The sequence below is a fragment of the Leptodactylus fuscus genome, chromosome 4, assembly GCF_031893055.1.
Source record: "Leptodactylus fuscus isolate aLepFus1 chromosome 4, aLepFus1.hap2, whole genome shotgun sequence".
In the NCBI taxonomy this organism is placed as follows: domain Eukaryota; kingdom Metazoa; phylum Chordata; class Amphibia; order Anura; family Leptodactylidae; genus Leptodactylus; species Leptodactylus fuscus.
In genome coordinates, this window is record NC_134268.1 from 77024696 (window position 1) to 77051960 (window position 27265).

The window sequence follows — 27265 nt, forward strand, 5'->3', positions numbered from 1 at the left end:
CACGATGTCTTTTGGCTCGTAATCTGGCACGTCTACACCGCGGGAACTTTTGCAGACTGTATACACTCGCATTGGTTTCAATAGGAGCCAGGATCGTATACGTGCCGCTATTTTGAGGCCGTGATTTTGCTGCCGCAAATTCACGGCTACAAAATAGCGCCGTGTATACTATCCTGGCTCCCATTGAAATCAATGGGAGTGTATACGGCCCGCAAAAGCTCCCGCGGTGTAGACGTGCCAGATTACGAGCCAAAAGACATTGTGTGAACTCACCCTTAGGGTGCGTTCACACAGTTGTTTGGTCAGGAATTTGGTCCTGAAACTGACTCAAATTCCTCCTCCAAAAAACGCCTCACCATACAGTCCTATGGTAAGGTGTTTGTAGGAGGAGGCATTTGAGTCAGTTTCCTGACCAAATTCTTGACCAAAAAACTCAGTGTGGACATACCCTTATACGCCTTTAATGAGGCCCAGCTCTCACCTGCACTTGAAGGCTCCTTCCTGCTGTATGATAAGTAGTAAACGGGCCTTCTCACAGCTGAGGTTTTGTTACAGACCTGTGTTGTGACCTCACTCACTTGAGAAAATTCAGTTTTTCTCTGATTTTTTTTTTTTTTTTTTTTTTTCTTCATTGGTATATTTTTTGAGTAAAATGAGCTATAATGGGGCTTGTGTGTTTTCGGCGTGGTGTCTGCACAAATCAGCCGGAGAGAAGTACTTAAAGCAGTTCTTTCCTCTCTGCATGATTCGTTCGGACATGCATTCGTGCACACATTTATGGGGCATAATACTTTGTGCAGGGGCCACTATGGAGCCATAGTTTTTGCCCCATAGTAGCACCTGCGCACCCTACTATGCTCCATAGTTACCCCTGCACACAGTATTATACCCCATTGTGGCCACCTATGAACAGTTATGCACTGGCGTCTTTTCAGACCCCAGAGTATAATAATCGGAGACCAAGGGGAGGATATAAACATAAAAAAAAATTACTTCTCCCTGACTTCTGTGCACTCCCTGCAGATGTCAGCCATCTTTAATGATGTACGGGACGTCATGTCAGCTGGGGCTTGCATCACGGCTCTTAAGGACGCAGTTCCCGGCCTATTTGATGTCTGGGACGTCACCAAGCCAGGAGAGGTTACTTACAATGTTAGGGTCCATTCACACATAGGAATTTGTTGTGGAATTTTGATTTCAATGGGTTCTGCTAGGTTTTTGTTTTTTTTTTTCCCCCCACTACCGGAAAATCAGCCGCTGTGATAAATCTAGTGCATCTAGTCTATTTGCATTGTCTAAATCTTAAATTTTAAGTACCCATTAGTACCCATAACCAAATGGGTTTATTTAACAAAAACTTTCTGGCTCTTCAAGCAGTTATCACTTACTTTGCAGTGATGTATATAATGTCTTATTGAGCTGGTTTACTAAATATCATTTGTATTGTTTCTGAATTGATTACAATATTTCACTGCAAATGAGGGTTTTAAACAATCATTATTTTTTTTTTTTTTTTTTTTTTTTTTTTTTTTATCTGAAATTGTTTGCCATTTCAATATCTCATTACTGCATATTCAGACATTGTTCCCTTCCTTGGAAATAAATACTCTAATCTTCTAGCTATCTCAATAAACCCTTTGGCTAAACAGAAAATAATTTTTCTTCGTGTGATGCCTAGTGTGTGAATAGTGTTGAATTATTCTTTATTCCCCTATAGGTGCAATGAATATGTCAGGAACAGATTTGTAGTTCACTAACTGAATACACATTATACAAATTTTCTGACCTTCGTATTTTTATTTTTTAATACAACGTGGAGCTAATTTCTTATGAACCTACAGTCATTCTATCTATTGAAAAACACAGCATGTTAATGTTAGCCGTAGAATTACACAATGGAAAAGCAATGCTTTTCAGTTTTTATTTTTAAAAACTAAAGTTGACGCATGCTTCTGGGAGTCTTGGATTGTTTAACAAATGTAAGACATTAATAAATCTTACTAAATACTGGCGTCAAAATTGTCTAATTGTATAGATTGAAGTATGGTGGGTATAAGATTTGGGCACAATATTGTCAGGTAATGCTGAGATGGGGGTTGTGGTGCTCAATTGACCACTGCTGAGTAAGCTGATGGTATTAGAGCCTCAAAGTTTTCTATGGTGGGCCATCATTGTAAGGGGGTGTTCACACTACCGCCGCGGTCTCCCTGGGCTTTAAGGGAAAGTTCACATAGAGGAAAGTGGAGCGCAATCTGGCATGTATACACGTGCCAGCAGATGACGCGCTCAAAATGCTCCCATTCATTTCAATGGGAGCATTGTGTGAACTTACCCTTAAAGACCGCGGCGGTAGTGTGAACACCCCCTTAGTCTCCCTGAGTAACCACCAGCAAGCAGCAAGACTGCTTGTTGGTTGCCTTTTAAAAACCCCGATCAAATGAATAGGTTTTTAAAGATGACCGCAGTGTCCGTGTGCAGCCTCTCCGCCTGGAAATCTTTTTATTTTTATTTTTTTTTGCACAGACAAAGTCCTGCATGTACGACACTGTCCGTGCAACAAAAAGGTTCCAGGCAGAGAGGCTTCATACGGACACCACAGGCTGAAACCACGGGGCAGACAGTGGCGGTGATGTGACCGCCTCCTAAGATCAGCAAAGTTATAGAACTCTTTTCCTGATCTTTCATTGGTGGCCTGTAATATAGAACTTTATAGAAACTTTTAAAAAGGGTTATTCATCTTCCATAAATGATCTGCAAATAGATCCACAGCAGTGGATCTGTTCTCTTGTCAAGTCTCTGCTTGGCTTTATTTTGCCCGCTGCTGTTTGTAACGGTTATTTACATGCAGTGAATCTGTGGGCAAACTACATTTCCCATGATTAATCTGCCTGCTCTCTCTGTACCCCTCCATCCTCCACTGGAATGAAATCACAGGTAATAAAGAACGCCATCTGAGGTAATGTGCTGCTGTGACTTCTCGTTTGCAAGCTCACTTACAATTGTGAGCAGCAAACAGTTACCCCTCGTTCACATCTGTGTTGGTATTCCATTTGGGGGAGTCTGCATGGGGACCACCTGAACAGAATACCTAATGAAATTGCAAACACTGTACAGTAAAAGCACAGAGTCCCCGTAGACTATAATAAGGTCCATGTCATTGACGTGCACTGCCTACATGAGTCATGCGAATAGGAAAGTAGATTAAACCATTTTCCTGTCTGCATGATTCCTGCGGAGATCTGGCGGCAAGCACATGGACCCATTATAGTCTATGGGGATCCGTGTACTTTTACTGCAGTGCTTGCAAATGCATTTGGTATTCCGTTTTGGGGGGTTCCCATGTGTACTCTCCCAGACAGAATACCAACGCAGATGTGAACGAGGGGTTAGAATCATGGGAAATGCAGTTTGTCTACGTATTCACTGCATATATAAACGATACAGGAAGCTGCAGGAAAGATTAGTCATGGAAAGGCAGCACAAGGGACCACTGAGCATTTACAACTAATGTGGATGTATATACAGAACTTTTGGCAGCTGGATATCTCCTTTTTATTATAAAAACAAAAAACTAGTCTTCAGTAGTTGATACCTTTTTGTAATAGCTAATAATGACAGATTACAATGTTTCAAAGCTCTCTGCTTCTTCAGGTATATCTAAAAACAATTTCTGAAGGATGCAAATTTATGATCGGTTTGCATCTGGCTACTGGAATCCTTGCCACTATTTTTTTTCTGGATTCTGTGTGTTTCTTAATGTAGTAACTATAACGGCAGAGAGATTCCTAGAAAGCGTGCACGTTCTTTACAAGTGCAGTGAAAGTGCTTGATTTAGAGTAATTATCCTGATATGTTTGCGGCGTGTCATGTTCCTGTCAGAGTCTGTAATGAATGCCCTTTGCTTGTCTGACTGCTGTAAATTCAGCCTTCTCTCTTAACTGCACTGAATAATGATGAGCAAATACAATGTCTATTGGATATTACGCTACCTGTTTGCACTAAATGAAAGATGTGGCATTAATGTTATAAATTTAATGGTAAAATACGAAGTGTTCAGCTTTAGGACAATGCATTTATAATGCACTAGTCGCATTTCTTCATGTAAATTGAACTTGTGGTGATGAGGACATGAAGTAGAAGGATACACAATGGGACAAATTTAATGTCTCATTTTTAGGTTGTGTTAGCGTTTGACAGTCTTTAAAATGTGCCACATTCATTACACTGGCTGCTGATAGACTAAAGATCACTAGATTTATCATCCGTCTAGTCCAGGGGTCTTAAACATGCAGTCCCTGAGGCTCCAATCTGTGGTTCATAGCCGCCTCCCCACCATGAGTTAAAACTGCTGACCTGTTGTAAAGCTTCCCGAGCTTGTAGGCTGCATATCCCATCCACACATTGCAGAAAACTACATGGAGAGGAAATGCTGCGATATATATATATAAATATAATTTATTTTTATTTTTTTTTTCCTTCTCAAAACTGTCTTGTCTTGTTGTTGTAAATCGCAATACGTCAGTTATATTTACATAAATGCTGGTAGTTTCCCTGTAACTAGAATTGAAGCAGAAAGTGAGGTTTTCTCTGCAGAGTTTGTGGGGGGAAAAAAACTGTTTCCGCTGAGGTTTTTCTCTGCTGCCCACTGTTTTCTTTTAATTGGGCTGACCTGGCAAACTTATCATTGTTGCATCTTACTTGCTCTCTTTACAGATAAACCCAAGGATTTTTCCAGCCAAGCTCGCCTCCTTGTTGAACAAGCCTGAAAAAAATGTCCAAAACATTAGATGTAATTCAGGCTGTGTAGGTCAGCTTTGTGGGATAAAATAAGCTTAAAGGCACAACCCCTTTGTTAAAAGACTGAGGGCCTCAGTGTGATTGGATGGATATCCGTCTCCAATCTCCTCTGCCCGCGACTTCATCTGCGTGTTGGCATCAATGATCCGCCTATATAAAGCAAATTGCTGCCGTCAGTTGGCCTGCTCTGGCATTTCGGCAGCTCTCAAGCTGGCCTGCTGCTGAACTTGTTCCTCGCACGGTGTCTGTGATTGTTTCAGCAGGTCGCTGGGATGCCATATGAGAATGTTGGCGTTGATGATTCCCCTCAGCTCTGCTTGAGGAGAACTGACTTCTGGCTACCTTCATAAATCTTGTTTTAGAATTTTGCAACAAATTAGATTTTCTTTTTCCCAGCATGTTTAAAATTGGTAAACTGACAATTTGGATTAAAGGTGTTTTGCCAACCAGTGTGTCAGCACTTCCTGAAGCAGATCAGACAATATGCAAATGCTGTGTTTACATAGAGAGATAACAGACGTGGCTGAGATAAGCTGCTGCCAAGAGCAGTGTAATATAGTATGTGAACATAAATTCATAAGTCGTGAAGCCATGCCACTTACTGGGGGTTTCTGTGTGAAAGAGTAACAAAAACAAACTCTCACTTATAATATTAGTAGGGATATATATATATATATATATATATATATATCAGTATCTTACCAATGACTGTCAAGGCCTTTATTGCTTCTGGCATGGGAGAAGAGGGGAGATAGACTGGACCACAGCTTCAGGAGTAGAGGAGTTTGCTCTAAATTCTAAATCCTGGACAATAAGATGTCCAAAACCAAGATGAATGGCCTGTCCTTGTAAAGCCCATTAATGAACTGGTCGTAAGCTAATGGTGTATATATGAATCCTGGTAAGGCTACGGTCACATCTGCACTGGAGTCTTCAGTTGACCAAAACCCGCCAAGCTCCATGTGAGGCTGCAAATTTAGTGCCCACCTCTCTATTGTTCATGTATAAAGAAGGACATGAACAATGGAGTGACAACTCTGCTATGAATCTAGTGTAAGAGGAAGTCTGGAGAGTCCCTTTAAATTTTATAACGAAGCTGCAAAATATTTTCACTGTTAAAGGAGTATTAGTGATAGTTATGTACCTAACAGGAATATATTATGTAGTTCTGAGGAGGTTTCCATCTCATATGTGAAAGCTGTTACTGTCTTGGAGTAGCTAAATGTTCTTCTGTAACATATGGCATTAACATACTTTAAGGGACAAGGTTTTGTGATGAGACTTCACACTAGGCAGATAGACAGATGGTAGGAAGATAGCCTGCTTGAGATCGGGAAGTTGCATAATCTTCTCTTTTGGCACTACCAGCTAAATCATTTGTAGAGTGTGAAATATTTCAGAATGACCCATTAATATTTGAGTCTTTGTTTATGGTAACAGAATATGCACAGAGCCTAAATGGGGAGGGGGGATTTACTGTCTTTTATAGATGATAAAGACTGAAGGTTATGTAGTGATGGGTGACTATTGTTGTAAGTAGTGGATACATAGCTGGTGTGATGTGACTTTATAGATATGAGCACAGTGTAGATCTTATACTTGGGCTGACTATTCACAGAGATTCCTACCTATTGTTCTCCAGCTTAGTAACCATCCATTCATTTTACCAAAATACTTTCAAACCCATTTTGAGTTGGTGAATGTGGCTGGTTATTGGTCACACCAAAGAAACCCACCTGTAGACCTTCATGTCTTCAACTTACAAAGTAGAGCTCTAGTGTAAGCAGGAACGTTATGTGACAAACTTATGGCATATTTATTTATACATTTACTACTTTTTCTACTTTAATTTTTTGTAGGATATCCTCAAATCTAATTTAAGACGTTTTTGTTTTTTTTCTCATTCTAGTTCTGTAAGCCTAAGGGGTGGGTGTGTGTGTGTATGTGTTTTTTAATGTAACTTCTACAAAGTGTATTCTAAAAACACAATATACTGTATAATGAAACAATTTTGTCCTGAATTTGTAATGTGTTCATAGTTACTAGACATGACAATGAACTGTTGTATGTAAATGAAAATAAAGCGTGTTGCTATACATACACATCTCACAGCGGATAGCGATAGAGAGATTGGTTACACAATTTGCCACCTTTCAACTACTTTTTTTTTTCACCTTCATCTAACTAGTTTAACACAAATGAACAACACTGAAGTGTAAAATGTGCTGTTGCCAAGGTCAGTTTCTTGAGATTGCTCGCCTGTGGCAACTACTGCCAGTTGTGACAGACTGTTTCTCCGCAGTCGACAAAGTCACATTGCTGTGCTTGCAGAGGGCGTCATTGTAGGTTATGAACAATACCAGTACCTTGCAGGGAAACTGAATGTCAAACACTATGTGGGACGTGTGAGCCTTCTCTATTAATGCTACTGGTACTCAGTTTATTGATATCCTATAAGGAGGAAAATATAACCATTTTCCGAATTACCCTCTACAATGTTAAGGGCTAGTTCACACACAGCTAGCGACTGCGTATTTTGGTCCTCATTTTGAAACGGGAAGCGTGTCAATCAGGACCAAAATGCGCCTGTCGCAGCTTCCCGCTCCGGAGTAGTCCCAAATGAATGGGCCTAGTCCAAAGGGATTGTCTTGATGCAGACGCGCTGTGGCAATTTCCAACGCGGCATCCACCTCAAAGGACAGCTCTCTGGTCTTCTACATAGACCTCAATTGTGAGGGGGCAGAGTTTGAGGTGGATTCCGTACCAAAATCCATCCCCTCTTGCCCCATGTGAACAAGCCCTAACATTCAGTAATTTACTTCACTATTGAAATGGTTTTGTCTTGAGGTATACCGTAGTTGTTGCCCTTTTCGGTTTCTAGCCTTCATTTTGAGATGTTAAATCTTTGGTCCTGCTTATGACAATAACTAATGTTTCACCGCTCCAACCAGACACCTAGCATGTCTTTGATTATGTCGTCATAGGTGGTGAATCCCACCCTGAAATCCCCTATTTATCACATGGTTGGACACATATACCTGTGTACTGTTCTCTTTACATTTGTAGGAAGTGTATAAAGTGCTGAGACCCCAGCCTATCAGATATGTATTACATATCTAACTAAAGATACCCTATAAGGCTGGGTTCACATCACAGTTTGACTCCGTGCAAAATCAGTTTCCAAAAACTGTCTTAAAATCCTCAAACTATTTTTGGATGATTCGTTTTACCATCCATTCATTTCAGTGGATTGTAAAAACCATCCGAAGTTCTTAATTTGTACCATTCCCATTGGGTGTCCGCTCTTTTGGGTGGAGAATAAAGTCAGACTTGCAGGACTTTATCTCTGTGGAAGGAACAGACGTTCCGAAACGCGTCTGCGTTTTTTAGGGGGAATTTTTCTTCTTTTTCTTTTTTTGATTTATGACTTGCATCTATTTTTTGTCATTTTAAGATGTGTTTATAATAAAAGTTATATCTTATTCACGGAGAGCTGCCGGCGAATTTCTCTTTTTCTACTGGATCTTGCCACGCTCAAGGAATAGAGCGTGCCGTGCACCCCGAATTCATTACTACTAGTCGATATCTCTGCATACAAGGGTGAGCTGAAAAACTTTTCTATTTTTTTTTTTTTAGGACTTTATCTCTGTCCAAAAAGGATACCAAACGAACAACCACGAACTCTTTGGTAGCGGACGGACACCACCCGCAAGTGTAAACCTAAAGTAAGGCTACTCTCTCATGACCATGGTGCATAATAGCCATGAAGAAAGGGGGTCCGTGAAAATGAACTAAAACAGACATGACCTTTTATTTGATAGTCTGTTACAACGGACTGTCGAAATATCTTTTCTGTGAATATCCCCCATTCAAAGTGAAATTAATACAGCTATAGTAGTCATGTGGATATAGGGTTAGTGTTTATGGTTGAAATACTGCTACATACAGTGTTGTGCAAAAGGTTTAGGCAGGTGTAAGGGAAATGCAGCTAAGAAAAAATACTTTCAAAACTAGCAGTGTTCATTTCGAATAGGCTTGTGGTAGACTTTACACAATTATGCATATTTTATTAATCCTTTGTCAAGACTTATACAACACACACACATATATATATATATATATATATATATATATATATATATATATATATATATATATATATATATATATATATATATATAATTTTATTTTTTCTAATATTTATGCCAGTTGAAAACTTGTTGCACTAGATTCCCACTAGCATTCCATTCTTTGACTCTCCTTGGGTACCCAAAAAACCATAAACCTAATCGGCTTAAAAAGCTGTTACCCATAGAAACATGTGACCCCCATAGACTATAATGGGGCACACTGGGTTTCCACCCAAAAAACTTACAAGTCTGGTTTGCAGAACATGGGTCCTCAGCCTTAAATGGGTTCTCCCATCTCAGCCTTTCAGCCAAGCTGTATGCAGTGTCTGCTTCTCACTTCCTGTATTTGTCTCTCTCCTGCTGAACAGGACAAACTCTTCTGCAGGTCAGATAATCTGCAGAATCTTGTACAAAAAGACTGTTATCTGTGTATTTACATAGAGAGATAAGACTTCTTTATCAGCAAACTGCAATTAGCTGAATGGATTGCCCTGCTGGCACTGAGTAAGTGATGTCACTTGTCCTATCTCCCAGGTCCTGGTTATAGCTGCCTGTACTCACTGATGTGGTCATGTGTGAACAGGTGCTAGATTTTCTGGTTATCAGGACCAGCCACAATGTACTTCTGGCTGTTCAGTCAATAAAGATTAGACAGTCTGCTTTCATCAGCAATGACCTCACACTCATGTTGGTTATGGCTGACAACTGAAGTCATGTTTACAATGAATGGCACATAATCAGGACCGGTAAGGGCTCGTTCACATCTGCTCCCGGTCTCCGTTCATGCAGGTTTCCGTTTCCTGCACAAAACTGAGCAGGAGACGTAAACCTGCCGGACTTTCATACCCATTCATTTTAATTGGTTTGAAAGATGTCCGGCCGTGAGTGCCGGTGAACGTTTTATGCTCTCCGCCGCGAAACTGTTTTTTTAAAATCGGACACAGTCGGACATGCAGTACTTTGTCTGATTTAAAAAAAAAAAAAAAAAAATGGTTTTGCGGTGGAGAGCATAAAACGCTTACCAGCACTTACGGCCGTACCCAGTCTGACAGCTTTCCGTCTTCTGAATGCAGAAGACAGAAAGCGGAGAACGGACTCCGGGCGCTAGTGTGAACCCAACAGTAAAGGGACCCGACGCGCGTTTCACCTGTACTTGACAGATTTCGTCAGGGGACCTTTACTGATGGTATGTATGGAGGCTAATCTTGGATCATCTGTGGGCAGTCTCATAGCTATCTGTGGGTTATTACACTGATTATTTGTTGTTTTCATTTACAACACTTTATTATTGGACACTTTCAGTTTTAGCTATGGTTGAGCCCTTTGTACCATGATATTAGTGTTGCCATCCAGTGTACATTCCATGGCTGACAAGTTGGTATTTGTCTACCCCTATATGATTTTGTTTTATGTTTGTTTATATATTTTGTATGTATATATGTTGCTACACCTTTTTAGGAGCACTTAATAAAAGTTAATTTTTATTCATATATTTTGTGTGGCTGGTTCACTTTTTTTGTTTTTTGTCTAAAAAAACAAACACACAAACTCCTTTTGGCCAGGACCTCAAATGGCGTAAACGTGGCTGAAAAAACTGCATTTTACAGCAGTCAGTCTAGTGAAGCCCATCCCCACTCTGCGGGAAAAAAAGTGCAGCGATTATGCTGCCACTTCCAAAACCATTGCAGTTTTGGAAGTCACGGCATGTCCATTATACCTACGGAAATACCGGTGGCCCCCTATAGGTATAACTGAAGCAGAAAGTCCGCAGAGAAAACCTCTGGACGTTCTGTGAAAGAATTGTGGGGGGAAAAAACGGCAATGCATTGCTGCTGCGTTTTTTTTTTTGTTTTTTTTTTTTTGCTGCAAGATGCTACTTGGGGTCGATGCCTTGGTCTTCGCATATAAAGTCTAAATTTTTTTAGGATACACATTATGGCTCAGTCTTGTCTTAGAAACCCTTAATCACACAAGGCCATAGGAGTAAATTGTATACCAGTTCTATAACACATAATGTAAGGAAAATGGGAGATGTTATCCTTTTATGGTGGTATAAACTATGGTGTTTTATAGAGCGTGTGTGCTATTGAAATGTAATGGATCACTTTACATTGAATATCTTTCATTGTTTTTCTTTCATGAAATAACCTCTTGCACTTTTTACACTAGGTTAAAGAATAGATTTGCATGTAGTCAGTGGGCCTGGTTTACAAGTTTAATAAATGCACATATATTATTAATGTAAGCCTCCTGCATCTAGACACATGGCTCTCAGCTATAATTATATTCCACAATCTTTTGCTTGCTGCACAGTTACCATTAATACCTTCAACATTAGAAGCCAAATGACTCATAAGCGTTGGATTATTCCGTGGCCCTTATTGCTTTATAATTCTGGGCTGTAGCAATTGAATTAGCATAAAGCCATGCTTCATGATAGCAACAGTAGCTGCAAAATACTGCTGTCATTACATTTCCTATGAGGAGATATTTATTTTGAGATGGTTTAGGCCAAGAAAACCCCTTGTAGCAAGCTGCAGTCAAAAAACGCCATGGAAAAGACTGCGGTGGAAGTGCATTTATTTTTGCATGTTTTTTTTCTTCAGTGTTTTTCATAGTCCAGTCTTTCCTCTGTAGACTTTGTCCCTATTATACCTAGACTGAAAATACCAGCATTTCTGTTGGTATAATAGACATATATATTTTTGCTTTTTTTTTTTTTTTTCCTGCAAGGTGTGGATGGAATTTGCCAAAATCCCATCCACTATGCAGGTAATGAAGAACACTGCGTATTCTGCGTGCAATGTTGGACCCTGGCCTCAAGGCCCTGTATTTCTCCTGATTGGTTTTACTAAATAATTGTACTGCCACCTACTGTACTGTTGGCTTCTGTATCTACGTTACACTTCACTTATAAATGCCAATTATGATTATCTGTATGCTAAGAAGTCTTACAGAAAACGGGAAGGATCAGCATATTTGGCTTTGTGACCAGAACTGAAACTGCAGGGGTTTTTTTTGTTTTTTTTTATTCGAGAACATGGAAGAAAAAAATCTTTAAAGAACCTTTAATCTATAAAACTTGATTTTAAAAATGGATAGCTTCCTGTGACTTCTTCCCTTTAAAGCCATGTTTTTGTAATTGCAGCCACCTTTGCAAACCTAACTATGGTGGTATTTGATGGAGTTAACCTCTTGTAGAGAGAGAGAGGCCCAGAAGGCATCAACATTAGAGATGAGCGAACAGTGTTCTATCGAACTCATGTTCGATCGGATATTAGGCTGTTCGGCATGTTCGAATCGAACACCGCGTGGTAAAGTGCGCCATTACTCGATTCCCCTCCCACCTTCCCTGGCGCCTTTTTTGCTCCAATAACAGCGCAGGGTAGGTGGGACAGGAACTACGACACCGGTGACGTTGAAAAAAGTAGGCAAAACCCATTGGCTGCCGAAAACATGTGACCTCTAATTTAAAAGAACAGCGACGCCCAGCTTCGCGTCATTCTGAGCTTGCAATTCACCGGGGACGGAGGTTTACGTCCAGTTAGCTAGGGCTTAGATTCTGGGTAGGCAGGGACAGGCTAGGATAGGAAGGAGAAGGCAACCACAACAGCTCTTGTAAGAGCTAAATTCCAGGGAGAAGCTTGTCAGTGTAACGTGGCACTGACAGGCTCAATCGCCGCAACCCAGCTTTCCCAGGATCCTGAATGGAATACGCTGACAGTGTATTCCCGTATACCCCATATATACACCCCAAATCCCCGTTCCAACGGTGTGCCCCCCCACCTTCACCCCAGAAATACCCTGCAAGTCCCCTAGCAATAGAATTGGGGCTATATACACCCACTATTTTTGCTACTGCCATATAGTGCCATTGTCTGACTGGGAATTCAAAGAATATATTGGGGTTATAAATACCCTCATTTCTTGCTACTGGTATATAGTGCCATTGTCTGACTGGGAATTCAAAGAATATATTGGGGTTATAAATACCCTCGTTTCTTGCTACTGGTATATAGTGCCATTGTCTGACTGGGAATTCAAAGAATATATTGGGGTTACAAATACCCTCATTTCTTGCTACTGCCATATAGTGCCAGTTTCTGACTGGTAATTCAAAGAATATATTGGGGTTACGTGCACCCACAATTTTTGCTACTGGTATATAGTGCCAGTTTCTAACTGGGAATTCAAAATGCGCAAGGCTCCCGGAAAGGGACGTGGACGAGGCCGTGGGCGAGGTCGGGGGAATGGTTCTGGGGAGCAAGGTAGCAGTGAAGCCACAGGGCGTCCCGTGCCTACTCCTGTGGGGCAGCAAGCATTGCGCCACTCCACAGTGCCAGGGTTGCTAGCCACATTAACTAAACTGCAGGGTACAAACCTTAGTAGGCCCGAGAACCAGGAACAGGTCTTGCAATGGCTGTCAGAGAACGCTTACAGCACATTGTCCAGCAGCCAGTCAGACTCTGCCTCCTCTCCTCCTATTACCCAACAGTCTTGTCCTCCTTCCTCCCAAAATTCCCAAGCTTCACAGAACAATAACCCCAACTGTCCCTGCTCCCCAGAGCTGTTCTCCGCTCCTTTCATTGTCCCTCAACCTGCCTCTCCACGTCACGATTCCACGAACCTAACAGAGGAGCATCTGTGTCCAGATGCTCAAACACTAGAGTCTCCTCCATCTCCGTTCGATTTGGTGGTGGATGACCAGCAACCCACCCTCATCGACGATGATGTGACGCAGTTGCCGTCAGGGCATCCAGTTGACCAGCGCATTGTGCGGGAGGAGGAGATGAGACAGGAGTTGGAAGAGGAAGTGGTGGATGATGAGGACACTGACCCGACCTGGACAGGGGGGATGTCAAGCGGGGAAAGTAGTGTGGATGTTGAGGCAGGTGCAGCCCCAAAAAGGGTAGCTAGAGGCAGAGGTCAGCAGCTTAGGCGAAGCCAGGCCACACCCGGAATCTCCCAAGATGTTCCAGTTCGTACCCAGCCCCGAAAAACTCCCACCTCGAGGGCACGTTTCTCGAAGGTGTGGAGTTTTTTCAAGGAATGCGCCGAGGACAGATAGTGTTGTCTGCACAATTTGCCTCTCGAAATTGATTAGGGGCTCTGAGAAGAACAACCTGTCCACCACTTCACTGCGCCGTCATTTGGAATCCAAGCACTGGAATCGGTGGCATGCAGCAACGGCAGGACAAAGGCCGCCTGCCGTTCACGCCTCTGCCTCTGCCACTGCTGACTGTGCTGGCGATGCACTCCAGAGGACGAGCCAGGACACCACTTCATCTGCCTCCGCCACTTTGTTGACTTCTCCCTCATCCTCCCCTGTTCCTGTCTTATCTCCTTCTCCTGCACCATCAAAGGCACCATCAGGCGCTTCTTTACAACAACCCACCATCTCTCAGACATTGGAGCGGCGGCAGAAATACACTGCTAACCACCCACACGCGCAAGCCTTGAACGCCAACATCGCTAAACTGCTGGCCCAGGAGATGTTGGCGTTCCGGCTTGTTGAAACTCCCGCCTTCCTGGACCTGATGGCAACTGCGGCACCTCGCTATGCCGTCCCTAGCCGTCACTACTTCTCCCGGTGTGCCGTCCCCGCCTTGCACCAGCACGTGTCACTCAACATCAGGCGGGCCCTTAGTTCCGCGCTTTGCACAAAGGTCCACTTGACCACCGACGCGTGGACAAGTGCATGCGGACAGGGACGCTACATTTCACTGACGGCACACTGGGTGAATGTAGTTGAGGCTGGGACTGCTTCCCAAACTGGCCCGGTGTACCTCGTCTCCCTGCCTAACATTCCTGGCAGGGACACGAGAAGAACACCCCCCTCCTCCTCCTCCTCTACCGCCTCCTCCTCCGCTGTTAGATTGACCCCAGCTACGAGTTGGAAACGTTGCAGCACTGGCGTTGGTAGACGTCAGCAGGCTGTGCTGAAGCTGATCAGCTTGGGGGACAGACAGCACACTGCCTCCGAGGTGAGGGATGCCCTCCTCGATGAGACGGCAATATGGTTTGAGCCGCTGCACCTGGGCCCAGGCATGGTCGTTTGTGATAACGGCCGGAACCTGGTAGCAGCTCTGGAGCTTGCCGGACTCCAACATGTTCCATGCCTGGCCCACGTCTTCAACCTAGTGGTGCAACTTTCGCAAGTCGACAGTAGCCGCTGCTAGCTTAAAATCTCTCCAGCAACGCCTGCATGTGCCACAACACCGGCTTTTGTGCGACGTCCCCACACGCTGGAACTCAACGTTTCAGATGTTGAATAGAGTGGTTGAGCAGCAGAGACCTTTGATGGAATACCAGCTACAAAACCCTAGGGTGCCACAAAGTCAGCTGCCTCAGTTTCACATCCATGAGTGGCCATGGATGAGAGACCTTTGTGACATCCTATGGGTCTTTGAGGAGTCCACAAGGAGGGTGAGCTCTGAGGATGCGATGGTGAGCCTTACAATCCCGCTCTTGTGTGTTCTGAGAGAATCCCTGATTGACATCAGGGATAACTCAGATCACACAGAGGAGTTAGGGATAGCATCCGATCCGTCACAGCTGGAGAGTAGGTCCACACATCTGTCCGCTTCACTGCGTTTAATGGAGGAGGAGGAGGAGGAAGAGTTGTCCGATGATGTGATGGTGATACAGGAGGCTTCCGGGCAACTTCGAATCGTCCCATTGTTGCAGCGCGGATGGGTAGACATGGAGGATGAGGAGGAAATGGAGATTGAACTTTCCGGTGGGGCCAGAGGAGTCATGCCAACTAACACTGTGGCAGACATGGCTGAGTTCATGTTGGGGTGCTTTACAACTGACAAGCGTATTGTCAAAATCATGGAGGACAACCAGTACTGGATCTTTGCTATCCTTGACCCCCGGTATAAAAACAACATTTCGTCTTTTATTCCGGTAGAGGGGAGGGCCAATCGCATCAATGCTTGCCACAGGCAATTGGTGCAGAATATGATGGAGATGTTTCCAGCATGTGACGTTGGCGGCAGGGAGGGCAGTTCCTCCAGTAGGCGACCAAGTTCTCACCGGTCCACACAAACGAGGGGCACACTGTCTAAGGTCTGGGACACCTTGATGGCACCCCCTCGCCAAAGTGCCGCCACGGAGGGTCCTAGTGTCACCAGGCGTGAGAAGTATAGGCGCATGTTGCGGGAATACCTTTCCGACCACAGCCCTGTCCTCTCCGACCCCTCTGCGCCCTACACGTATTGGGTGTCAAAGTTGGACCTGTGGCTTGAACTTGCCCTATATGCCTTGGAGGTGCTGTCCTGTCCTGCCGCCAGCGTCCTATCTGAGAGGGTGTTCAGTGCAGCTGGTGGCATCATCACTGACAAGCGCACCCGTCTGTCAGCTGAGAGTGCTGACCGGCTCACTTTGATGAAAATGAACCACCACTGGATAGAGCCTTCATTTTTGTGCCCACCTGTGTAAAGCACCCCAACATGAAACTCCATGTCTGTACTCAACCTCTCCAATTCCTCCGCATCCTCATACTCATCCACCATAAGCGTTGCACAATTCTGCTAATACTAGGCTCCCTCCACCCTGATTTCCCCCAACTCTGCTGGTTAGAGGCTCCCTCCACCCTGCTTTCCCACAACTCTGCTGGTTAGAGGCTTCCTCCACCCTGCTTTCCCACAACTCTGCTGGTTAGAGGCTCCCTCCACCATGAATTGGTCCAAACTGGGGTTTTAGAGGCTCCCTCCACCATGAATTTGCCCCAACTCTGCTGGTTAGAGGCTCCCTCCACCCTGCTTTCCCACAACTCTGCTGGTTAGAGGCTCCCTCCACCCTGATTTCCATCAACTCTGCTGGTTAGAGGCTCCCTCCACCCGGTTTTCCCACAACTCTGCTGGTTAGAGGCTCCCTCCACCATGAATTGGTCCAAACTGGGCTGTTTAGAGGCTCCCTCCACCATGAATTTGCCCCAACTCTGCTGGTTAGAGGCTCAATCCACCCTGATTTTCAAAACAAATGTTGGTGCCAACCTCAACTCACTACAAGGGCCAAATTCACTGCTGGTGACAAGCTCTCCTCACTGCAAGTGCCAAATACACATGTTTCAAGGTGTTTTCCTACTGTCAGAGAGGTGATATTGAGTGTGTAAAGTGTGTAGTTGTTAGGCTGTGATGTTGGGGTAATAGAGGGTCTTTGGTGTGTTAGATGCCCCCAGACATGCTTCCCCTGCTGTCCCAGTGTCATTCCAGAGGTGTTGGCATCATTTCCTGGGGTGTCATAGTGGACTTGGTGACCCTCCAGACACGGATTTGGGTTTCCCCCTTAACGAGTATCTGTTCCCCATAGACTATAATGGGGTTTGAAACCCGTTCGAACACACAAACATTGAGCGGCTGTTCGAATCGAATTTCGAACCTAGAACATTTTAGTGTTCGCTCATCTCTAATCAACATGTATCAGATGTTTATGGCTTGTCCTGTGGATAGGCCATAAAACATCTGTGGTCAGATTACCACTATTTCTTAAATTCTTTGCTTTCCTGTTAAAATGTGAATCTTGCTTGACTTGTGATTTGTGCTATTTATGGAATTCCTTAGAATACGAATAGTTTGCGGAGTACTGGATTTATCCTAACACAAAATGAGTCTAATTGCGAGTATGGAAAATGACATTTGTATAATCTCATTTTATTGGTCGTTATACAATCAGACATGGACACAGTTGGTTTACAGTCCAGTTAATATATTGTGAACTTAGGTTATGTTCACATGGGGCAAATTAAGAGGAATTCCTTTTCATTTTCTGCCAACAGTATTTTCACCGTGTTCTAGCTGCAATGGGATGGCGATGCAGTGCATCAGCATTGTTGTGGCATCCTGCTCCTGATTAGGCCTGGATGAATGGGCCTAATCTGCAGGGAGTTTTGAGCTGTGGACCCCGCAACTGAATCAGCCACAGCAAGATTGATTCATTTGAATGGGTTTGAAAGATGTCCGGCGGTGAGCGTTTTATGCTCTCTGCCGCGAAACCGTGTGGTTTTTTTTGTTTGTTTTTTAAACTGGACACAGTCGGACATGCAGTACTCTGTCTGGTTTAAAAAAACCGGTTTCGCGGCGGAGAGGATAAAACGCTCACCACCGCTCACGGCCGGACCGATCTGACAGGTTTCCGTCTTCTGCATGCAGAAGACGGAAACCACAGAACGGACTGCTAAACGCTAGTGTGAACCTAGCGTAAGGCTCTTCTCATAAATCCATGTTGGCTAAACATGATACCTGAGCCATTTATGAAGTCCTTATAGTCAAAAGGTTGGCTTACCAATTCTATTGCTTTGGTCTGAATGACTGCAAGGACGTATTTTGGAAAATGTAGTATTTTTTTATTAGATAAACTTATTTTGCTGATAATGGATCATATCATAAACGCTTTAAGGCTATTCTTCTTCTACCTTTAGATGTCTTCTCCGCAGCGCCGTACAGTGCATGAAAAATGTCCCCCCATGTGGTTTTTATGCCTGTCATTTTATGATGATTTAATGTATCTCTTAAAGGTTTTTTTTTTTTGTTTGGATATTTGAGGATTTTTTTTTTTCAATGACCACTTCATTATAGGTGTTTGTTTTTTTTGTTTTGTTTTTTCCCAAAAAAATTTCAATTAATCTTTGTTCTGTTCTCACCTAGTACTGTAGTTGTCAGTGTGTCTGTGTATTGACCATACTGCAGTTTCATGTTTCTGTAGCTATCTGTAGTTGTTACATGGAAGGTTTCGGTTTTCACTCGCACGTGTATAAATTATGCCATATAAATGGTCCCGTGAGAAATTATTGAAGTGGTTAAATTGGTGGTCGCTTAGCTCTTTCACCATATGAAATAGAGTTCCTGTGGGAAATAATACAAGTAAATATTTCATACATACACATGTATTATTCATGATTCATTTCTGTTCCCATCTTAAGACTTAAACTGACATCTCCGTTTTATTCTCAAACCCCAGACATTGCTATGCCATGCAGTGTAGTGTGTGCCAGTCATGGCATGTGTGATCACTGGTAGTAAAGTGTCGGAGTTCTATGAAAATACACTTTTTCTTTGTATCCTTTTTCAATTAGAATTCGAGTTCTATGGCTTTGCCTGTTCATCGTGGCCAGGGCAACGTTATCTAGAGGATGATTTATTTAGTTTTTAGTTTTTGTGTACGAGAGAGTATACCTAGGCAACACCAGGTAAATTGTGGGTGCACAGGATTCCACCAAAGTTGTCCGATCTAGCAGACGCCTCTTCAAGAACGAGAACTGAAAACTTTGTGCTGAAAAATCATAAGGCCTCATGCACACTACTGTACTTAACTACAACTGGATAAAGTACAGACATTAATTTCTATGGGCCCATACACACAGGTGTAGGTTTTTTGCGCCTCTGTGCCAAAGTGAAGAGCTGCAAAATATTGAACAGGTCCTATACCTATCTGTATTTATGGCTTGGTTTGTTTATTTCAATGTATGGGTCAGTTAAACTCTCCAATCCATGTCATATGTCCTGTTTGTCACTGATCTGGATGTGTATTGGAGGATGATTTATCTAAAGTGATGGAAAAGTACAATAAGGCAGTAACTCATAACCAGTTTGTCGCCTGTCTTCTGACCAAGGTCCCTTTCAAAATTTAAGTACTAATGTGGTTGTATAGACCACCGTTCTGCTGCACCATCCAATTGTAGGATTACGTAATAAAGTGCACGACTTGCTACTGGCAGATAAGGTAAAAAGTATTTAAAAAATTGGCAAACCCTGGATACTGCGCCAGACAAAGGTGGATTTATATACTGAGATAATACAGGCAATGTTTGTGGCAACGTTATGGCTACAAATCCTGTGCTGTAATGATCTAAGATTCTTATATATACCTCTCCGGATACAATGTTCTGATATTGACTGATAACAAAGGGTGTATACAGGATTATGCAAGTGCTGTCTGAGTGAAGCTGATATCTATATAATAGATAAAAGTATAAATAAAAAGTGTGTGTTATATAGATAGAGCTATATGTAGTGTGTGTGTATATATGTGTATATATGTGTGTGTATGTATATGTATGTGTGTGTATATATATGTATATTATTCTCATGAGAACTTTGTACGTTCCATGTATTACTGCATGGCATGCAGGCTTGGGATTGTTAGCCTGTGGGCTTGCATCTGGAAATGATTACCAGCCATTACCTGCACGGTGACTCCACACTGTGGGCTGTAATGTAACTTTTACCTTGAGTGAATCATCCCGAAGATTGAGCCCAGGGAAGAAGAGCAATTGGTCCAGGAGAAAATAATTTATCGCAGTGCCAATGATTCATAACCTAGTACACCGCCTGCTTGGGTCAGGAGTTTCCCCTCTCATTAGTGGAAGATGACGTTGGGAATGGCTTTGATAGATGGTCACCAGGCAGTTTGCAGCTTTTTAATGGCAAGATTGTGAAAAGAATTGCATCCTGCTATTTGAATCTATTGAACGGTATTGCTTTGTAAAACCTTGTATCATTTGTACTAGATCTTTCATGAAAGTGAAAGATCAGACCTTGTTACTTCAGTGTGCTACAGAAGACTTTTTTTTTTTTTTTTTTTTTTTTTTTGGTAATTTGTTTTAGAACTACATTTTATTAAAGGGTTTTTCGCATCTTTGGCTAAGGCCTAACATTGCCAAAAAACATGGCCAAAAAAATTGGTTTCTCCGCACAGAGGCTGCACACAGACACCGTCGGTTTGCTTTTAAAACTCATTCAAATGAATGGGTTTTGAAACTGACTGCCAGAAAGCCGTCTCCTGTCCAGTTTCTCTGAACAATAGAACAGACACTTGGCGGGCAGTCGTAGGCGCAAGTGTGAACGTCCCCTAACTCATCCTGGTGGCTACTAACCTCCATTGGACCATATATGTACACGTCATGTAAATATGATTGTAAGAGACATGGTTTTATATCCTTTCAGTAAATAGTTGGGATAGAGAAGCTGAGACCACTCCATTAAGCACTCTTGTACATTGGTGTGTCTCCCTCCAGTATGTTATGAGCTGAATACATAGGCGTTTAAAGCAGGAGCTGTCACATCTCAGCTCCTTCTTTAACGCTGAGCTCCGGCATCTGTAGCCATGATGTGATGACGTCACAACGCGCCTACAACTATGAGTATGAGTGAGAGAGCGGCGGGGGAGAGAGGAAGGTGAGTGTAAGTGTGTGTTTTTTTTTGTTTTTTTTTTTTTTGTGTGTGTGTTAAAACATTAAGGTGGAACATAATGTAGACGGCCCTTGAAACTGGAGGCAGATGAAGGGGGGGGGGGGAGAATGGCATGACACGGGCAGAAACGGGGGGGGGGGGACATGAAACTTTGGTCACATGAAGGGTGTATATGAAACTGGGGGAGAGATGGGGGGTCAGGGCCGCCAATAGGCCAGTATTACTGCTACTGGCGTCAGGGGCCCGGCCAAATTGAAAAATGGGGGGGGGGGGGCCCAGTTTTGGACCACCACCGTGTGCTGGTGCCCGCAGCAGTCGTGTGTCCGATTTCAACTCAGATCTGCGTCCAGAGGACGTATGGGGCCCCAAAATTCCTGATGGTGGCCCTGTGGAGGGTACATATAAATTATGGGTGACTAGGAAGAATATACTGTGTGGGAGCACATGAAAAATGGGCAGAGTCAACATAAGTGGGTGGAGCCAAATTTGCCGCAGAGCGCTGTGCGTGCCGCACATTTTGTCCCCCTTTCTAATCTTCAAAAGTTGGGAAGTATGGGTTAGAAGCTTGAGGCCCTAAAAGGTGTATTCCCATGTCTCTTACTCACCAATCTTTGCTGCTGTAAACTCTTCTTTCTTCCTGGTTTTCTTGCGTCAATTGGTGGGCGGGGTTTCATATGCAAAGCCAGCGGCGAGATGACGTCGCTTCTATGCTGCTGGCCTTGCGTGTGCGCTCCGGATTCAGCTAATGGTACAAAAATAAGGTCAGTTTTATAAGTTGGTCAAACACAGCTAACTAGTTTAAAAAAAAAAAAAAAAAAAAAAAACACTACTCAAACGCATTTTTAGAGCTAATTTTTTTTCAAAAATCCTGGGGGAGGACCACCAGAACCCCCCCCCCCCCAATTTCCCTGGGGGGGGGGGTATTCCATACCCCCAGTAAGTAGGGCCCCGCAAAGCCTGGATCCGCCACTGGTCCTGGCACATGTCTAGCTCCAGTCTCTGTGGATATAGTCTTGAGTGTGAAATACATAGTGTGCATGTTTCAGGGTCTTTATTCTGGTGTTGGCAGTCCTGAGTTTCATGGACTTGGCTTTGAAGTGATGGTAAACCTGCGCGCATGAGCAAGATGGTGCTGATTTGTCATTCATTGCACTCACAGGTCCCTCTATTGAAATATCTGGATGTACTGCTTGTAGTTGTGTGTCTGATATAATAGTAACACAAACTGCAGTAAAGTTGCTGCCACTAGGTGTCTCCCTTCTAGTTAATGTTACTAGTGAAGGCCCATCCATAGATATCAATAATAAAATAAATAAATAAAAAAAATAAAAAACAGAAGGAAAAAGTCTAAGGGAGCGTTCACACTACAGTTGGTGTCCGACATGTAGTGTCCGCTCAAAATCTGTCACGGACACTAGGAGCGGACACTAGATGTGTCCGTGACACCTGTCATTCACTTGAATGGGCATCGGGTGCGTTCTTTTGCACTCCGTGCCCGTCCTTCCCTGTCCGCAAGAGAAGATGTCCGACTTCTCAAGGGGACAGAAAAACCCTGCATGCAGGGTTCCTCTGTCCGCTTGAGAAGTCGGACATCTTCTCTTGCGGATAGGGAAGGACGGGCATGGAGTGCAAAAGAACGCACCCGATGCCCATTCAAGTGAATGACAGGTGTCACAGACACAGCTAGTGTCCGCTCCTAGTGTCCGTGACAGATTTTGAGCGGACACTACATGTCGGAGACCGACGGTAGTGTGAACGCCCCCTAAGAACTTCCTTTTGTCTTCCATTACTTTTCAAGCCACTCCTGACTTTGGCTCAAAAACCCGTGAACCCGACCTAACTACTTGCTTCTCCATGACTTGATGGATTTATAGAAAGTAATAACTAAATGGCTCAATACTAATTTCATCGTTATATATCATTTTTTCCATCTCTAACATTTAAGTACAGGATATGCTATATATAGGGACCCTGGTCCTTTTTATAGAGGCAGACTTACTGACATGTTGACCTTTTTGCTATATATTTTTTTTTTTTTTTTGTTCATTAAAAAGTGAAGGGTAAACACATTAAAAAAAAACAAAAAAAAAAACATAAATTACAAAACAAATGTGCAAACATGATTCGGTACTCCCGAAAAGCAACTTACAAGTGATTTCAGAACAGTGCCGAGTCCCAGTGACCTCTTGGATTTGGCCATTTGCAGCTATTGAACTTGGCTTGCATTTTTGTGAAGTATAAAGTTGATTATTGTGACATGTTTTTCGTTTTCATAGAGATAAGATTCTAGTAAATGCCATTACACTTTGTTACTGAGATCCAGGAATTCTGGATGGAACTTTATGCCCAGTTTAAAGTGTATTCTTGTGAGGTTAATTGAATACATTAAACCCTCTGGGTATGTTCACATGGAGGAGATTGACGCTGATCTTAAGGTTTTTTTTTTTTTGAAGCAGGTTGTTGAAAAAATAAACTTCTTACTCGATCTTTCTTCGAATTCCGCATCTGAGCCCACTTGTGTGACATTCTCCTCCTGATTTCTCATTCATTTCAGCCTGAGCATCAGAAAGACAGAGGCGGAAAGGAAAAGGAATTTGAGGTGGAAGTGAGTCTCAGATTTATCTTCCACTGAAACTGTATGGACATACCTTTTACGGCTCAATTAATGTGTAACTTTATAATACTGCTCTTTATAGTTTGGGCCGTTCTTTGTACTTTTGTATTAAATGGGTTGTCCAGACCTGTGACACTGAGCTGTTCTCCATCTTCAGACCAGTGAGGTCACGTGGCAATACTGTATCTCAATGGGACTTAAAGGGCCTTTCTCACAAATATATGGCCTATTCATAAATTGGTGTACGTGTCTGATAGCTGCTGGTCCTATCTCTAAAATGAGCACCTAAAACCTGTACTCTCCCTGTAAATCCTTGCAGTGTGCTTGTATGACCGGTTCTCCATTGACTATTGGACCAGTCAATCACATTTGCACCAGTGCTATGTTGAAAGGGAGGGTGCTGGGAATTTCAATCTCTCCGTTCTCCTGATTACTTGGGAACCCAGCAATGGGACCACCTGTGATGGGACCCTTATGTCCCCCACATCCTATGATACAGGATAAGTCTGTTATGCGAGGCTGAACTGCAACACCAAGCACAACCACTATTCAATGTAAGGCCCTGTGCTTGGTGAATAATGAAGAGGCCATAGCAATCTCGACACTAAGACAAATCATTTAACCCTTTGAGACCTCTGTTGTCTATGGTGTCTGAGTAGCTAAGTGGACATTGTAGCTGACATTTTATCATATCTGGGACCCGCTAGCAGTATCTGATATGCCTCCTGATGAAGCTGTGGTTGGTGGCGAAACGCGCATCAGGCAGTTGAGTATCATCCCTTGGACGGTAGCAGGAGTGGTTCCCCCGATTAGGGTTATTCTACTTTAATGATGTCTGTAGGTATGTACTGTTATATGTATCGCTTAAACTGCTGATCCTTATTATATGCATTGAAAGTATATACTTTTATGATTATCTGATTGTCATGCCAGTGTATGTATATTGGGTCAGCCTTTGATTATTGGACTACATTGTACTCCTACACAAAAACAATACATGGCATCAAGGAAAAGACATCATTATCAATAAATGAATTCCTTCTGTAGACATCAAGTATATAAATGTATTCCAGCAATCCATATAGAAATAAATACACGAAAAAAACGGAACGGAATACTCAAATTTTGAGTATTCCATTCTGTTTTTTGTGTATTTATTGTACTCCTACACTCTGACTTTTGATCCCTTTGGGGGCATCTCTGGCTACTTGTTCTTTGGGGGGTTGTGGTATTTGTCTGATAATTTTTAGTGGACCCTCCCCTGTTTTGTCTCCATGTGTTATTCTATGGTCCTTATTCGTAGTTTAATAAAATATTTATGTATTTTATTTTTTGGTTCCTCTTTTTTGGCGTTATCAGAGACAACTTGATCTTGGGCGATTTATTTTTAGTGGGACTCTTCCTGTAACACAACAGCCTCCCTATGACGGGTGGACATTTTTGTAAGGAGCAGTGCTATCGCTACGTGACATGCTGACAGTGCCTGGTGGTAACTATGGCTGATGTCTCTGGTTAAATCGGACTTCTGAAATCATCTGCAAACAAAATTTAGGGGTCAATGGGATACACCTTCAAATCTGTGATCGCCTTAAACTATCCTCTCGTCTTCTAGGATGTCATTCCTCTGGCCTCACATAATTGACTACACATCTCACGTACCTATATCAATGATGGACTCCTTTTATAAGGCAGGTAGTTGGCAGGCCTAAAAACTCAGCTGATGCCTTTTTGATATATTCAATGGTCACATGGCAGTGCCACATCCCTATCCCATTAAAATGAATGGAATTGAGCGGCAGCATGGTCATGTAACCAATGGACATGTCACTTACTGAAAAGAAGCAGCCATGTTTATGAAGTCCTGCACAAGCCCTTTTAGAGAGGTCCTTGTATGTCCTCACACACCTTTGTTCTCCCATAGTAGTTACTGTTGGTTTTTGGCTGCACATGAACATCTTAAATATAGAATGTTTCTGTGATAATTCGCCCTTCTCACTTGCTTTCTATTTCTCTATGTCTCTATCAGTTGTCCTCTTTGTGCATATATTGGAATAATGGACCTGAGGCTTGTAGGTTTTCTTTTCTTTTGTGATAATACTTGTAGTATGTCAAAAGTATATGGAATATTGAAATAGAAGCAAAATGTTGACTGTTTAATGTGTTGGAGAGCTAATGAATGAAATAAAGAAGCTTTTCACTTTAGATTGCTTGTAGACCTTGAAGAAATCTGAGTTATAAAAGGCTGGGCCCTGCAATCTTGCTAATAGAAAATTCTATGCAGCATACAGTAATCTTAATGGAACAGCAGATCTACCTACTGCTTATCATATGGGGCAACATCATTACATGTCTATAGGTTTTCTGTGGTCTGGCAGGTCAACCCATTCAGTTTAGTTGGGCAGAGCTGCAATACCAGACACGACCCATGGACAGATATGGCATAACCCTAGATAGCTCCTAGAAAGTGCATTGAACCCGCTGCTTGTTATATATCTTTCTAAGAAAGCAAAGACAGACATTTGAGCAGAATTGCTAAAGACAAGTACTTCTATTGAGCAGTGATTTTATATATTCATGCCCATGTTTTAGTTGGTGCACAGTGTTTGTGCAGTTTTTTTTGTTTTTTTTTAATGTTGAAAGGGGGCTGTCAACTGTTCTTGTTGGTCTGTTACACGATATATAATTTTATATATCTTTTCGATAAGACGCATCTGACTGTAATGAAGAGGAATTGCTCTTTATTTTCCGCCACCAGCATTTTCCCACGGTCTAGCTGTGACTGGATGCTTATGCAGTGCCTTGGCATTCTGTTGCGACTTCCTGCTTCTGAATAGGCCCAGATGAGTGGGACTAATCAGGAGGGAGTCTCGAGCTGCGGACTCATGGCTGAATCAGCCTCAGAATCCGCGCCAAGATCAAGCAGGACGCTTCTTTTGTGTGTGTTCTGCTGCGATCTCTGCTACCCATTGAAAACAATGGGATGCGGATTTCGGGAAGAATATGCTCTGGATTCAGGGGCCAAAGCCTCCCCTAAATATGCAGCAAATTCCTCCTTGTGATCCGGGCGTCTGGGGCATTATCATACAGGCCCAAAGCCTTATGGTAGCAGTAGCAGCCTGTTTCCGTAAAGGCCCAAAGCCTGTGCTAGCAGTAACAGGCTATTACTACTACCACAGGCTTTGGGCCTATATGGTACTGCTAGCACAGGCTTTGGGCCTATATGGTAATATCCCAGACCATGTGATATCTGGGATATTACCATATAGGCCTGAAGCTGGCTAGGATTAACATGAGCACAAACAGAATGTCATGCATTCCCCCCCCCCCCCCCCCCAGGCATATACTCGAGTCAATAAGTTTCCCTTTTTTTTTTTTTTTTTTTTTTTTGTAAAATTAGGGGGGTCGACTTAAAAATTTTTTTTAAGTCTACACTAGACTGGATGCTGAATCACTATATATTTTTTTCTGGGACTGTCTAACAATACCTGTACCGGCAGGGTTTAGTTTTTCGTGCATCAGTGCTAGTATAT

The 27265-nt window shown here is 42.9% G+C and overlaps 1 protein-coding gene across 2 annotated transcripts in view; it reads left to right on the forward strand.

Moving 5' to 3' along the window:
* Positions 1–27265, forward strand: part of LDLRAD4 (low density lipoprotein receptor class A domain containing 4) — a 191144-nt gene that overhangs the window by 38019 nt on the left and 125860 nt on the right. The window contains exon 2 of one of the 2 annotated variants that reach the window (XM_075270711.1): positions 8434–8522. The exons of the other annotated variant lie outside the window; for it this stretch is intronic. The gene's annotated coding sequence lies outside the window, so the exon portion shown is untranslated. The remainder of the gene's footprint in view (positions 1–8433; positions 8523–27265) is intronic. 2 annotated transcript variants of the gene reach the window in all.